Below are 16,333 nucleotides of genomic sequence, written 5' to 3'. Positions count from 1 at the left end.
GAGGAGGAGGAGGAGGAGGAAGAGGAGGAGGAAATGATACATTCTATTCCAGATGAATTTGTTCTGCTAGTCTCTCTCTTTTTTCCTCTGGTCCCATTGTGCTGTACCATTCAGAATAACAGATTTTATTAACTGCTGTATCTCGCACACTCTGGATTCTTCTCTATCTAACCATCTCACTCAGGAATAAAATTCCCTAACCCCGGCCTTGATGTGTGCTTCTAGCACGTACAACCCAAAATATTAAATAAGCCCTCTGTTTATAGAAGAGATGTGGAATGTAAGTACAAATTAAACTTTGAGACATTGTTGTACAAGAAGTAGTTCTGTCTGTCTTTCTGTTGTGAAGTTCAATATCTTGTTCCAGATACTAGTAACAAATAAATCTGAAGAGGTCTTGGTGAGATACACATAGGTAAAGGTACAGATTGGCACAGAAAATCGTGGAGTCTTGAAGTTGGTAACTTAATATTTGTGGGACCATTAGTAATCACCTTGTTCCTCTGATCTCCCATGTATATTCTCGAATCTCCTAAAAGAAGCTAAAGACAAGAGACTAGGGCTGCTGATCACTGGACCAAAGAGAAGTTAACAACAGAAGCAATGTCCAAGGAGGTAGCCCAGATGGTAAAATGTTTTCCTATGTGCAGGACACTGAATAAACTGGGCATGGTGGCATGCAACTGTAAACCTGGACCCTGGTTTTAGGACACACCTGCCTTTTCTAAGTGTCTTATTCAGACAGCTCCATAAACAGATTTACCTCCGAGGTGACAGCTTCAGGTGACTTTCTATAATTTCCCACTTTCACGTGGAGGTGACCAGGATCTCTGGGATAGTAGGTAGAACTGAGGATGATAAATGTTTGTGGAGCCCTGGAATGTCTCAGGGTGCACACAGACTAGCAAATGTCTGTTTTCTATCACCTCAGAGGGGACCCAAGTCCTCCCTTAGTTGTCCAGCATCTTAGTCTAGGGATCGTGCTCACACCTCCAGAACTTTTCAAGGTAAACCCACCAGATACTCTCTTAAACCCTACACATACACTCTTAGAACAGAAAAGAAGGTCTTAGTCTTTATTTATGGCTGGAAACTGCACAGCAAACTTGCCCAATCATGTAGCTCTGAGCCTTACAGCTCTGCCTGTTTTAGTTCTTTTGTTTTTCAAGGTAAGGTTTTTCTGTGCAGTCACTGCTGTCCTGGAACTCACTCTGTAGACCAAGCCAGGAACTCACAGAGATCCACTTGCCCTTGCCTCTTGAATGCTATGATTAAAGGCTTGAGCCACCACCGTCAGGCACTCTGTCATGTAAGCACAAAATCCATATCCTGGTTGGTACTCTTCAGTTATCAAAAAGCAAAACTACTGAAGCCAAAAGCAAGGTTAGGACATTCAGGGACCTTTTCTTTGTTCCAGATTTGACAGGTGTTAGGACCTATGTACTGGGTGTTAAGGTCAGATTGTTGCCTCTACCATGACACCAATAGTTTTAAGGTCTGGGGGCCATCACAGTTTCTGCTTTTATCAATAAAGGAAGGGTTTATTTGTTCCTTATATGTGGAATTTCTGAATCTGTAGCTCTGGACTGCTTAAACCTAAGTTCTGAACCCTTAATGGAAGAAGTTATTGTTATACTGCTAAAAAAATAATCATGACCCTGTAATCAGAACACTTGTCTTATCTGCATATTGATTACTTTCAAAAGTGAAAAATCATCATTGAAGTCGATATTACTTTTTAAAATGTGAAACATTCTATATCTTCCATATCAACTCACTTGATGAAGTTTACTAAATATAAGTTCTGCCTAATACATTTCAGAGCAACTTCATCTGGTAGACACCAAACTAATTACATCCAACTTTAAACTTTAAACCAATAAAAATGCAGTAACATTTAAATCCAGAGACCTACTATCGCTAGTCCCATTTTACATGTCTTATATGTGCACAAGTGTCTTGGTTTCTATATTGGATAAAACAACTAGAAAAATAAGACTATTCTTAATCTTGTAGAATATTTTATCATAACTCTAAATACAAATGGAAAGAAATCAGACAATATATGGTTAAGGAACATATGAAATTGAATAAAGTAGATATCAAAAGATTGCATCTAGGTATCCAGAAGCACGTTTTAACATATTGGCTTGTTTCATTTTATGGAAAGGTTTCAGGGCAGATTGAGAACCAAATATTTCTCATTTAGGGATGGAAGGAAAATCGAGAAGATGAAAACCCGCTGTCAATGAAGAAAGGGCGAGAAAGAGAGACATCAGAGAATTTAAGAGAGAAAAGTCACCCAGGGCACTGATTAAACATAAAAAAAAAACCTGAGTTGAGATTTTGTGACGCCCATTAGCCCCAAGTGGATTACCTGTTTGGTTGCTTTCTTCTTTACCTGCGGATTGTCATCATCCCTTCACAAAGTACAAACCGGATGGAGGGGACATAATGCGACTCCATTGCTTCCTATATTAACTGTTACAGAATATTTTAACCATCTTTTCTTTGAGGAGGGACCTCAAAACTTGGCATATCCTTTTCTATTTTTGAAAAGGAAAAATGTATTTGTTCTCTGGATATTAAAGTCCTGAACCACTTAACCTCAAGGCGCGACCCCTTAACAGCAGAGGCTGTACAGATGCCCCCTTGTCTATGAAGGACCTCGATGTGTTCTAGCCATGCCTGCGGAGTGGTCTAAGATGGTGATTTCATCTCAAGAGCCATGAGTGCTGGAGGGTTGCTGAATATTTATCAGAAGGGGTCAAAGCAAGATGTTCAGTTATTTTTCAAGTATTTTAAGAGAAAGAATATTAAATGTGCAAACCATGCCATTAATAGCAACTCATGGAAACTTCCAGATATGCCGTAGGAATGTGGAACACAACACAATGTGCAAGCAACACCACCCTGTGAAGACTATCCTGTGAATGGAGAGATTTTTTTTCATTATTTTGTAGTAATTGTAACTTTAACCTTAGCTGTATGCCTTCCAGGTATTTTATCTATTTACTCAAAAATTGGCATTAGACTCATTTTTTTAAGTGTCATGATTTTGGTAAATATAGCACCAACACTAATCTATATATACATATGGGAAAGCATTTCAGCTATAACTGAATTTATACGCATATGCACATACACATACACACACACATATATACACACATATGTATGTCTGATTGAGTTTAAACAACTTACAATAGTTTAAAATACAACTGCATGCATTCAAAGGTGTAATGTCTTAATGACTACATTTAAATAATGCCATTTAAACTTCAATGAGTTCATTTTGAAAATTTGTATCTTATAAAGCAAATAATCCCTGTTTGCTGTTTAACTTTTGGCATATAACATAACTTTTTGATATTTAGTTTCTTTTATCCTTTAGGATAGTATTTAAGATCTTTAGTCTCATGATAATAGAAAGGCTGCCAAGAAGCACAAATGATGGTCACTTGGGACCTTAAATGCATTGCTTTCCAACACACAAACAGACAGGCTTAGAAAACAATCAAGCATTGCAATCCAACACATGGATTTATTTTTAAACTCTTGTTCAAAGTGATTAGTAGAGTCATTCTTGGTTCATAGCTTGAAGCTGACTCTAAGTAAGATTTAGATTCTTCATTTCAGTCATTGTATAAATCAGTTGTTTGTAATCTTTAGATTCATGGACTATTAAGGATCTTGGAGGGCTTTGGGACAGCTACAATAAATAAATTTGACTGTTTTCACAGTGTGTGTGTGTGTGTGTGTGTGTGTGTGTGTGTGTATGAAAGAGAGAGAGAGAGAGAGAGAGAGAGAGAGAGAGAGAGAGAGAGATTATTTTGAGACTTGAAGATAAAAAGCACATAATCTTTACTGAATTTAAAAATTGAAATACTGTCCTCAGTATTTTTGAATAAAGGACATAGATAAATAGATAATTAGAAGAAGAAAATTCTCTGAATCTCTTTCTCTCTCTCTCTCTCTCTCTCTCTCTCTCTCTCTCTCTCTCTGCCTCTGTGTGTGTCTCTGTTTCTGACTCTCTGTCTCTGTCTCGATGTCTCTATGTCCTTCTGCTCTCTGTCTCTCCACTCTCCCTCTGTCTCTCTGTCTCTGCCTTTGTCTCTGTGTGTGTCTCTCTGTTTTTGACTCTGTGTGTGTCTCTGTCTCTCTGCTCTCCCTCTGTCTCTCTGTCTCTCTCTGTCTCCCCGTCTCTCTCTGTCTCTCTGTCTTTCTGTTTCTCTCTCTGTATGCCTCCCCCTCTCCTTCCCTTCTTTCTCTCTTCTCCCACTGTTTTCTCTCTCTCTAAATCATATCTTTCTAAATCTCTACACAAAATTGTTTGTTTTACTTCTCTGATTTCAAAACACCAGAATACCAGTGTATTCCAGTTCACGTGGACATGCAACAGTTCATTTTTAAAAACTATAATCCATTATAAGGACCAACGGTAATTTATATAATCTGTTTACACGCCCTTACTAATTTGATGTTACGAGTTATGAAGCAATGAAAGCTTTGAATGAGTTCAATTTATATACTGTTTAAATACATTTAAGTGGGATTGCTAATTACACTTAAAGTGCATATTTAATTTTCAAACATGTTGCCAAATGATCTTGTAGTGTTCGTACCCATTTCAGCTTTCACCAACAGTGAATGAACTTTTGAAGGCTAAGTCTGTTTTGCTTTGGTATAGAAATGGAACTCAAAGGAGCAAGCCTCTCATCTCATCATTCCTTGAGTTCTACAGAGCCTGTGGCTTTTTATCTTAGACATCTGAAACAGTCTTCAAATATTATATGTAATAGAAAACTACTGACACTTTGTCAAATATTTTCTCAAAATTCTGTTCTTAGGGAAATAAATATAGCTCAGCTCCATCTTGGACTAACAGTTACACTACTATTTAAAAAAAAATGCTTGTTCATTACTGATAAAGTCTGTCTATTTATAATGTAGGGAAAGGGGGGGGAGAAATTTCTGTCTACTCAAAGATTAGATTAATGAGAATAGTCAATATTTAGCTCCAAAAGGCAATCCAAAAAGTAGCTGGACCAAGTAAGAATGGTATCACAGGGGAGACAGTAATCAAAATTCAGAATACAATACTTATTATTTCTGGGTACCATTTCCTTGTCCACAAATGAATATGCTAAACTGCCTCAGTAAGTGATGGTTTTGTAGCTTTCTAACCCAGATACTGATCAGGAAGCACCAAAAGGATTCACACAGACTGTATTTCACACAGGAAGTGAAATCCACACACAATTAAATCAGAAACCTTGATGGCCCAAGCAAGTGCTTTATATGGTTTCTCATTAAGAGAGCTTCAAAACAAATCAAAGTAGTTAGTTGTCATCCATTTAAATTATGCCCCCAAATTTAATCAAAATCTTTTCTTTAGGGCAAAATAATCCAATGACTGTGTGTGCATGTTGATGTAAATGCTGTCCAAAGAAGGAGCATGCATTTACATATCACTCAGAGTGCTAATGAATATCTTTACAAAGCCCCAACAAGGTGATAGAACTTGGATGTCTGTCCTCCATAATCTGCCAGAGAAGATGCCTCTTATGGCGACTGAGATCAAATTCCAGACCTTTGCAATCTGCATGGAGAAAACAAATGTTTTCACAATAGGAAAGAAAGAGTTCTCTTTTGATATAATTGCATAATTCTGAGACCAGCACCCATCTGTGTATATATTTTTTCCCTTAGCTTATGTTAATGGCTTTATTTGGCAACTTAATGTTTTCCTTTTTCTTCCTAACAGCAGGTGAAAGAATTCATAAATCTGCCATGAACAGTTGCCAATGAATATTCATATCTGCAATGTCTGATTGCAGCAGTTTGACATTTTTATTTGATTTTCATCAAGAAAAAGAAAATCTTTGTTTCTTGATTCATAATGCATTCTAATCAGTTTTTCTACGTTATACATTATACTGAATAACTGGTTTAGCTATTGCAATTATCAGCATCACATAACTAATTTATTTAACAATATACATGCAATCAAGAAAAGGATGTAATTAAGAATTTTTTCTCATGGTCTGTGGAAACAGTACATCTTTGTGTTTTATTGCATGTTGTATATGAATCTTTATGCACTGCACAATCTCTTAAATCTATGATTCTAGCTGCCTTTTATACACTGTGTCCCCTGTTGGATGAGCTGAAGTCATCTCTGTTGGTTTAGAAGCCATGTGGACAGATGTTAGACATTTAATGGGGTATAGATTCGATACACCTTAGCTGTATGATGAAGGTGACATATTTGGTTGAATCAGTGTCAGCCTTTTGGTGACACTTGTCATTTGTCAAGAGTCAAGACTTTCATGCAGAAGGGCAAAATTTATTTTTATTTACTAAAACGCCTTTCGATTGATCATTTATGCTATGCTTATTAACTAAAGAACACTTGTGAATCAGGTACAAAGCATTTAAAATGAAACTTCCTGGGCTATGCCCTGGGAGCATCCTCTTCCATACATTTGAAGTGGGGCCCAGTAAAAAAAAATAATGGTACTTCTAACACTTTGTAGGTAAGGATGATGCTTTCTTGTGAGCTAGCAGTGCTTTCTGTCTGTTGGTTCCTCTATTAAAAAACAGACCATCCTAGATGAACCTTTTGTTAATTAAGAAACTTGTTTTGTTTTTGTTTTGTTTTGTTTTGTTTTGTTTTGTTTTTTGGGTTTTTTTTTGTTTGTTTTTTTCAGACAGATGACAAAATTTGTGCAGGGGGAAGGGGAGTTATAAAATGCACATTCAGAATTTCAACCCAGCGAGTGTTTTCTGTAATCCCTGATGTAAAGACTGCATTCACATATGGTGTAGATTATGAGGCAAGAAATTAAAAACTGTTCAAAAATGCTTGCTTTATAAAAATCTTTCTATGGGTAGAATTTCAATTTGTTGGTTCCACCTTTTTATAAAATCAGAAAGCTAAATATAATATAGCAATGGTAAATTAAGGCACTCCTGTTTCTAATCGCCTATAAGCCAAGTACCAAAGGCATTTTATCTAACAGTTTTGAAGAAATGGCTCTAGGTATTAGAACATGTTTCCCTTGGCTGTTATTGAAGTCAAAGCTTTTATATTTGGTTTAAGTATGTGAAATGCTGATTGCTGTATCTTAGAAAACTGGTCGCATGTTCATTTGAAATGCTTTGTTAAACACTTCAATCCACTTTCATTGCCAAAGTCAATGTTCATGACCTGTTGGTTTGGTTTCCAGGAGTAACAATGAGCACAAGGTTTTGTTGTTGGTTAAGACAATTTACCAAAGTATTCAAGACACCAAAGCTTTCTAACCCGTTTCCTCTGCTTCACAACCCATTACTTCTTTCCAAACACTTTTAATTTAGCCCCCTGACACCTTTATAAAATACTGATAGGAATGATTACATATGTTAGAATATTTCAACACATTTGTAATAAGAAAAACATTCCTGAGTGTTGCTCATAAAGTTATCAAAATCTTACCTAAGTATGGGGCTTTACCTTTGTGAGTAAATCTTGTATTCCCTCTTCCAAGAAGCAACCTAGAATTCCTTAAAAGTATATGTTCTCATCATCCAATCCCCTATTCTGAACCATCTTTATTTCTGTCCTTTACAATGCCAATTTGTTTTTCGTGACTCAGATCTTTCATAGATTCCTGTCGAAATTTTCTACCACGGCTCCAGTCTGAATGGCATGTGTTCTGGACTGACATTTGTCTTAGGGTTTTATTGCTATGAAGAGTCAACATGACCAAAGCAACTCTTTTTTTTTTTTCCATTAATTAATTTATTTATTTATTCATCTTACATCTCAATTGCTCCTCCCTCTACTTCTCCTTTGAGAAGGGGAGATCCCTCCCCTTGGAACCCTCACCCTGGCACATCAAGTCACTGCAGGATTGGGCACATCCTATCCCGCTCTGGCTAGGCAGCTTAGTTATGAAAACTGGATCCATAGTCAGGTAACAGAATCTGTTCCAGTTGTTGTTGGGGGACCTACATGAAGACCAAACTACACATCTGCTACAGATGTGCAGAGGGTCTAGGTTTAGCCAATGCTTGCCTTAATTGGTGGTTCAGTCTCTGGGAGCCCCCCAAGGGTCCAGATTGGTTGAATTTGCTGGTCTTGTCACATCGCTATTGCCTTCAGGTCCTTCAATCCTTCCCCCAGCTCTTCCACAAGATTCCCAGAGCTCTGTCTAATGTTTGACTGTGGGTTTCTGCATCTGTTTCCATTGGTGGAACTCTCAGAAGAAAGGTATGTTAGGCTCCTGTCTGTAAGCATAACAGAGGACCATTAACAGTGTCAGGGGTTGACTCTTGTCCATGGAATGAGTCTCAAGTTGGGCCTGTCCTTAGTTGGCCATTCCCTCAGTCTCTGCTCCATCTTTGTCCCTGCAGATCTTGTAGGTAGGATGTATTTTGGGTTGAAACTTTTGTGGGTGGGTTGGTGTCCTTATCTGTCCACTGGGAGTTGTGCCTGGATACTGGTGGTGGCCTTTTCATGCTCCGTCTCCCCCACTGCTAGAAGGCTCAGCTAGTGTCACCCCCATAGACTCCCTGCACCCCCCCATCGCCTGTCTCCAATCTCTGGCTCATCCTAGAGATCCACTCCCTTTCTCACTGCTGATTTCCTTTCTCTCACCCCTGTGCTCCCCGATCCTCACAGCCTTCTCTCCTCTCTGTCCCTTCTCCCACCTACATCTCTTCTTCCTTCCATCTCTGATACTTACTTTATTTCCCACTGTGAGTAAGATTCAAGCTTCCTTCCTTATGCTTACTTGTTATTTGGATTTGTTGGTTCTATGGATTGTAGTGTGGTTATCCTGTACTTTATGTCTAAAATTCATATATAAGTGCTTACATACCATATGTGTCATTTTGGGTCTGGGTTACTTCAGCCAGGATGATATTTTCTTCTTCCATCCATTTGACTGCAAAATTCATGATGCCCTTGTTTTAAATAGCTGAGTAGTATTCCATTGTGTAAATGAACCACATTGTTTTGTCCACTCTTCAGTTCACAGACAACTGGTGGTTTTTTTGTTGTTTGTTTGTTTGTTTTTGGTTTCTTTTTTTCCAGTTTCTGGCTATTACAAATAAAGCTGCAATGAACAGAGTAGAGCAAGTATCCTTGTGAGTGGTTTGGTGGTAGAATTCTCGCCTGCAAAGGCAACTTTTAGTAAGCAAAACATTCATTTGGATCTAGCTTACAATTTTAGAACTTTAGTCTATTATCATCATGGTGGGAAACATGGGAGCAACCAGGAAGGTGTGGTACTGGCAAAGACTCTGAGAGTTATATATGTTGATTGGTTAGCAGCCAGGAGACTGTCACATTGAGAATAGCTTGATGTGATGAACTTCCTCCAACAAGGCCACACCTACTCCAGCAATGTCACATCTCCTAATAATACTACTGTCTATGGACAAAGCATTCAAACACAGGAGTCTACTCTGGCAAAAAAAAAAAAAGGTGGTACCATTTTTTGTTTTGTTTTGTTTTGTTTTGTTTTGTTTTTGTTGTTGTTTTTTCGAGACAGGGTTTCTCTGTGTAGTGCTGGCTGCCCTGGAACTCACTCTGTAGACCAGGCTGGCCTCAAACTCAGAAATCCACCTGCCGCTGCCTCCCGAGTGCTGGGATTAAAGGCCTGTGCCACCACGCTCGGCTAAGGTAGTATCTTTTAAAAACAACAAACACACCCAACAATGAACTCGTTATACTCCCTGCATTCTGAAGAACCATCATTCCATGGCAACTGCATTATCTTATAAAATTAAATCTGATGGATATAACTCAGTGGTATAAAACCTGACTCGTGGCATGTATGAAGTCTTTCAGTATGTAAAAAGTAAGACACATACAAAAAAGCTTTACTAGCGATTTCATGAGTGTTGAAAAGAAAGGCTAAAAGTCAAGTTATAGCTAAGACAGAGAACTCTAGGTTTTAAATATTAATGAGGATACAAATTTAACAGTAATTCAAGTAGGAATGTAGCATGATGTCAAAACCACGACTTAGCAAAAGCAAGACCATGCCGTGAAGGTGTTTCTCAGGAATGTCCACATCTTAGAGGGGCAAATAGTCATTGAACAATTAAAGAAGATGCTAGGAAATGGTACCCTGTTATGCTTACAGGCAGGAGCCTAGCACTCCTTTCTTCTGATGCAGAAACCCACAGCTAAACATTAGAAAGAGCTCTGGGAATCTTGTGGAAGAGTTGGGGGAAGGACTGAAGGACCTCAATGGGATAGCGATGTGACAAGAAGACCAGCAGTCAACCAACATGGAACAATTGAAGCATATGCTTATCTCTCCTCAAAGATAAACAACAAGAATAATGACAAAAAAGACATGAGAAGGTCATAGAAAGTAGAGGAATGAGACAGTCACTGGTGGGTGGATGATGAGGGTGCGTTTTCCTAATGCTTTGCTTAGGAGGCTGGGTAAAATGCAAGCATGAAATCAGAGCTCAGGTCCTCCACACCCACACAAGTTCCAGGCAGTCATCACAACCTGTGTACTATAATCCCAGCACTGGGAAGGCAGATGCAGGACATCCTCATTCAGACTGGCTTGACTAGGGAATTTGGTTAAGTTCTGGGTTCAAGTGAGAGACTCTTCCTCAGTATATATGATAGAGACCAATTAAAAAAAAAAGATCCTGTGTCAACTTCTGACCTCAATACATGTGTTCCTGAACACGAATGTACAACTACAGGCATTTACACCACACATATGTAAGGACATGTTTGGAAAGAGGCATGTGAAAAATAAACATTTGGAAGTAATTAAAAGTAAACACTCTATATAAATGAATTTGTGGGACAAATTTATGCTTACAGTCAAGAGCACAGACAAGAGAGCTAGCTACACAGGTGCTCACCATCCACTTTCCAAGCTGGAGAGAAGAAAAGGAATTTAGACAGTAGAGGAGTGAATAAGACAGAAAATACCAACTCATATTTAACATCTTGAGAGTCAAGAATTTCAGGAAAGGAATGACCAGTAGTGAGATTGTAAAGATTGCTAAGAATATATTTCATCATTATATATAATACCATCTCAAATTTTAAATATTCTAGAACTTTAATTTTTGTTGTTTTATTTTTTTTTTTTTGAGATAACATACTATGTAGTCTATGCGAGCCTCAAACTTGGGATGTGATTAATGATGACTTGACTCATTTAACCTCTCCTTACTATATTCCAAGTAGAGAGAGGAGAGGGATGCACCAACAGACTCTGTTTATACAGTTCTTGGTATGAAAACCAGGGCTACATACAGTCTAGCAGGATGTTCTGCCAACTGAGCTACATGTTCTGAAGTTTCAGATACTTGAAAGTCTACATGATCACTATACCCGTGGCACATAGGATTTCCTGGACGTTGTGTGTCGGAAGTACAAGTATGTTATGTGCTTCGCCCTGGGCTTACCCAGGATGCCTAGAGGAAGTAGAGAGCCATGCCTCTCTTTTCTCATCCTAGTTCAATGTTTTCCCCTTCCTCCATAGTTCCTTTTTCATGGTCATAATTGTATGCCTTTCTACCATCCCTATTACTTCCACCCATACTATGACTTTATGTCTCTGTAGCAAGCCACCCACAGGGGACCATGAGGATGTAGTAAGGCCACATATGAAAAGCCAAAATGGTTCCCATAAGTGAACTGAGAACTCATCAGCCACAACTTCTGGCAATAGCTTAGTCTCATCCTGCTGGTGGTCATGGCTACAAATCCTCTTCTGCTTTTGCTGAATGGCATATGGCAAGTATTCTCCATCCAAAAGACATGCTTTCTTAGTAAACTCCCTCCCCCCTTTTTTTTTTCTAAGTCTGCCTTGCCGTTAAAACTTAAGTGTAACACATTGCTGTGCTTGGGCTGAGAAAACCAGATGTGGCATCTGTGGAATTTTGCTTTGCACCACTATCAAGGAGAAGGCATTTGGATATGATTATGGTTGACCAGTTAGTTCTTCTTCTTGTTCATCTTCCAATGCAAAAATCACTTTCTGAGTTCCTGAAGCCTTGCCTGTCTCTGTATGATGGCATGTGTTTATAAATTGGTGGCATATAAATCATTGAGTTAAATACTTGATCAACCCTTTGATCCAAGGACAAGTATCCTTATTTGACAAAGGAAATAAAGACTATTCAAAGTAGCTTAGTGATTTCCCAAGGGTTACACTACACTCAGTTGACCTACATAATGATACTATTCCCAGTGTGCTCATGATTCTTTAGATAACACAAATGTACAGAGAACTTTCCTTGTCCATGGTTATTTTCATGTCATTTTCACTAAAACAGTTTCACTGGGACATTTTTAGTGTGATTAAGATTCCAAAATCATAAATAAAGCAAATTTCTTGATGAGATCTATTACAGCTAATAGTGGGAAGTAGAGCTTCTGAAAATTTTCCCCACAATTGTTTTCTAACAATTTTTGAAATTCAGGACCATTTTGGTTTGCTTCTTGCCATTGTTCTCACAGTATATTTAAAAGTGTATTTACATGTTCTTCATATTGTACTGGCCTCAGCTAAAACATGAGCATTTACCCTCCATATGCTCCAAGCTAACTCTACCTTGTAACTTACAACTGCCAGTATTTGCAGCTTTTCTTTGCAAACTGGATCATGATTTCTCTTCTTCCTGTACTCTCAAGCAATCCTCCTAATGATTTATTACATGCAATGATTGATGCTTTAAGTCTGCAGAATCTAATAACAAGCTAGCAGAACTCCCCACTTATACAACATTTTTATCAGGATGTCCCCATTCTTTTCCTAGGGAAACTGTAGGCACATTTTCTCCATTTTCTAGGATTGCAACACAATTAACCCCCCTTTCCATATAAATTAGTCATATGATTGCACACACCTGTCACCAAGGCAAGAGTAAGAGTTACTTCTTCATTTAGCATGAGCTTATTCTCATCTAGAAACTGAAAAGGAAGACATGGTTTCCCCAACCCTGGGAAAGCTGTGTGCCATTTGAAAGGAAATCTTACCAAAGCAAATGAGAAGAAAGGCATCCTAGTTACTAATGGGTTTTATATGATGTGATATTTCATGTGAAGGAAAAATCTAAATTTCTTAAGCATGTAGAGTTTTGTTCTTGATCTGATGAAGAAATAGTCTGTGTTGGAGAATAGGATTGGATGTGGATGGAGGTACAGTTTACTAGCAAACTGCCAGGGACAGGAAGGTCTGTGAGCTCCAAGCCTTCTCTTCACTTATTTCTTCAAAGATAAGGTTGTCTCTTTCCTGTGGGGCCAGGGAAGCGATCAAATGAAGATCTTATGGCCTCATCTGATTTTGGAGACAGAAGCATGGGAAAGGAGAGCTACCTTGGGACTTTGGCTGTATTCTCAAATGTCAGTGGGACACAATCAAGGGCCAGGTCCCAAATCCCATCAAAACAAATACAGATGATAGGAGGTAAAGGTTTAAGCAATCTTCAGTGTCAGTCTGTTATCAGTTAACAGCTACAAGCCTTTTGCCCTTTGTCACTCGCAATATCATTGCTTTACTTGAATGAGTCATCATCCCAGAAAGGAAATGCAAAGACACTACATTCACACTGTTAATACTGTCGACTTTGTTAGAATCATCATCAAATGTACCACTTTTCATCAGAAATTGTATTTTCTTAAGTTTGTTTGTCAAGGCGTACCATCCATAATTCCTTTTGTAAAGGATAAAATATTGTCCCTGAACTCTGGGCTCAACTTCATTAATAACCCTTATCTCAGTCCTTGTTGCTTGAAATCTCTGTGTACTCATCTGGCTTAGAGTTTCTACATTCACTTTTTTCCATGTAAGCCATTTTCCTACCTCCTTGTGCCTTTGGATTTCTACATATCTTCTGAGATCCAGTCTTGAGAACAACTGTGCTTCTGAGTATTTCATCTGTTTTTGAGGTTGAGTTGATGACTATCACCATCACATACACCCAAGAACATTTTATCCCATATACAAACTATTTTCTGTGGTATTTTTGACCCTGTTTTCTTTTAAGTAGAAATCTGTTTACATTGCAATCACATTAAACTTTAAACCCATATGAACATCTTGACTATATTTCTTTGCTTTAGGTACAGAGAGATAATTGTTGGTACTCATGTTCATCAACTTACCAGGCACACAGATTTAGTTATATTAGACTATATGTTAATTATGAGATTGTATATTATTACTGCAAAGACAATAACAACCCTCACCATTTAATGTCTCAATTAGCAAGAATGCTGATCATGGGAGTTTATTTTCATAAATCTCAATTTAAGGAGCGTGAGGTTAAATTACTTTCATAATCAGTTGCTTCCTGGAAGTACTGCATTATTTTCACATCATTACAATCTTGCTGGTACTTAAAGGGATTGTTTTGTTATGAAATACATGCTTTTCTAACTTACTGAAATGTTGTATGAAAACATAAAACATTTCTAGGTGAGAGAGCATCTCCCAGAGGCACTGGGTAAGCCTGGGAGAGTAATCTATTATGAGTTGCTCCACTGAATCAAATGAGGTCCTTCTCTCAAATTGGATCTTATTTAATATGATCTGTGCAATGGACTAATAAAGTTATAAATGTATATATATATATATATATATACTCCATTCTTCAAATACATTATGGTTTTATGCTTATGCCTTGTTAGTTTCTTCAATTTACAAATACTACTATTTTTATTTTGATAATATTTCAGTTGTTTTTACGTTTTAAGTAAAATATTCCTTATTCCATGCAAGGAAGTAAATTGAGTAATTTCTCAGTTCATCTCCTTTTGTTCCAGAATATGAGTTAAGGTAACAACCTCCTCTACTTTATCTTGATGAATAGAAAAATTATTCAGCAGACATCGAAGGTGTAATCATGAGAATCTCTTAGTTTCTGCATTTTATATTTCTTGTTCACTTTGGCCCCATCCATTATGTCTCCAGGTTAGAACTGCCTGAAACTTTATACCATCCATTTTACTCCTGTCAAATTCATTTATTTTGATATTCTTCAAAACTATTGTTACTGGATGTCTATAGGTATATGGATAAATGTTTATTGTAATTGTAATTATGTCATGAGTAAAATAAAAAGGTTCAATTGTTTAATTTTTAAACTTACAATCACAAAATTATGATCTGATGTTCACTAATTTGTCTAATAGACTATCAGTATGTGTACATATCTGGAAAACCAAATACCTAGCATGTAGCTGGATAATGATTTGAACTTCCATAAAAGCTACCTTCATACAAGCTATAAAAGGAACTAAGATCATATTTTTACTGAAATAATCAAGCACTAAATGACACAATACATTGCAGTTTTCAAGGTCAAGAAAGATTTTAATAATGCACACGACTTGTCTACCTAACAGACTTAACAAAGCTAAATTGAAGGCAGTTAGAATGGCAGGGAATCAGAATTTAAATTATTGAGCAATGGAGCTGTCGTTAAAAAATGTCAAGCATGCAGCTTATTTTCCCTAAGGATATCTCAGAATATTCTAGTTCCATTCTGTGAATTTTTTTTCTTTCCTTCCTTTTGTTAATATATCAAAAACCCTTTGAGGTAAATCTTATTTCCGTGTTGCTTCTCAAACTCTAGGCACTGATGAGTTGTGCATCATTTTGGGTGTTTTTATTCACATCCAGTTCTGACCTGATACATTTGTAAATAGAAGAATGGAAATACAATTCACCAGTCCTAGACATTTGAACCATCATTTCAAAAATGTAATAGATTCAAGTGTAATTTAATACATACTCCCCAAACCTGGGAAATTCTCATTATTACTTACTTTCAAATTCACCTAACATTAAGTGGCAGTAGCCAGCAGTTTGTAAATTAACCCTGTTCCAGGAGCCCTACTTTGAGTGACTCCTGCTGAGGATATACTCTCTGCAATGTATGTCTGCAAAGCAGCCTTTACAGACATAAAAATATGAATGGGAAGGAAGCTCAGTTGATAGTGTGCTAGTTGCACTAGCAAGAGGAACTGAGTTCCACCCTCAGAACACTTGTAACAATGCAGGCAGGGTAGCATTTGCATGGAATCCCAGTAATGGAGAGGTGGAGGCAATAGGTTTCCTGGGGCTCAATGGGTTGCCAGTGTAGTCTACTTGGCAAGTTCCACACTTTTATTGTGACTACATAAAAATGTAAAAACTCTGAAAAAGACATACACAAACACACACACAGATGCACACAGTATACCAATACACACAAAACAAAAGCAACAAAATCACATTGTGACCACTGGCCTGTAAATGTCCTCAAACAACCATACAAACACACACACACACACACACACACACACACACAC

The 16,333-nt window shown here is 37.6% G+C and overlaps 1 protein-coding gene across 9 annotated transcripts in view; it reads left to right on the top strand.

Annotated features, from left to right (window-relative positions):
- Robo2 (roundabout guidance receptor 2) overlaps positions 1-16,333 on the top strand; it is a 1,496,637-nt gene that overhangs the window by 824,597 nt on the left and 655,707 nt on the right. The window lies entirely within an intron of this gene.

Source organism: Mus pahari, chromosome 12 (assembly GCF_900095145.1).
Source record: "Mus pahari chromosome 12, PAHARI_EIJ_v1.1, whole genome shotgun sequence".
Classification (NCBI taxonomy): Eukaryota; Metazoa; Chordata; class Mammalia; order Rodentia; family Muridae; genus Mus; species Mus pahari.
This window is presented reverse-complemented; position numbering and strand designations above follow the sequence as displayed.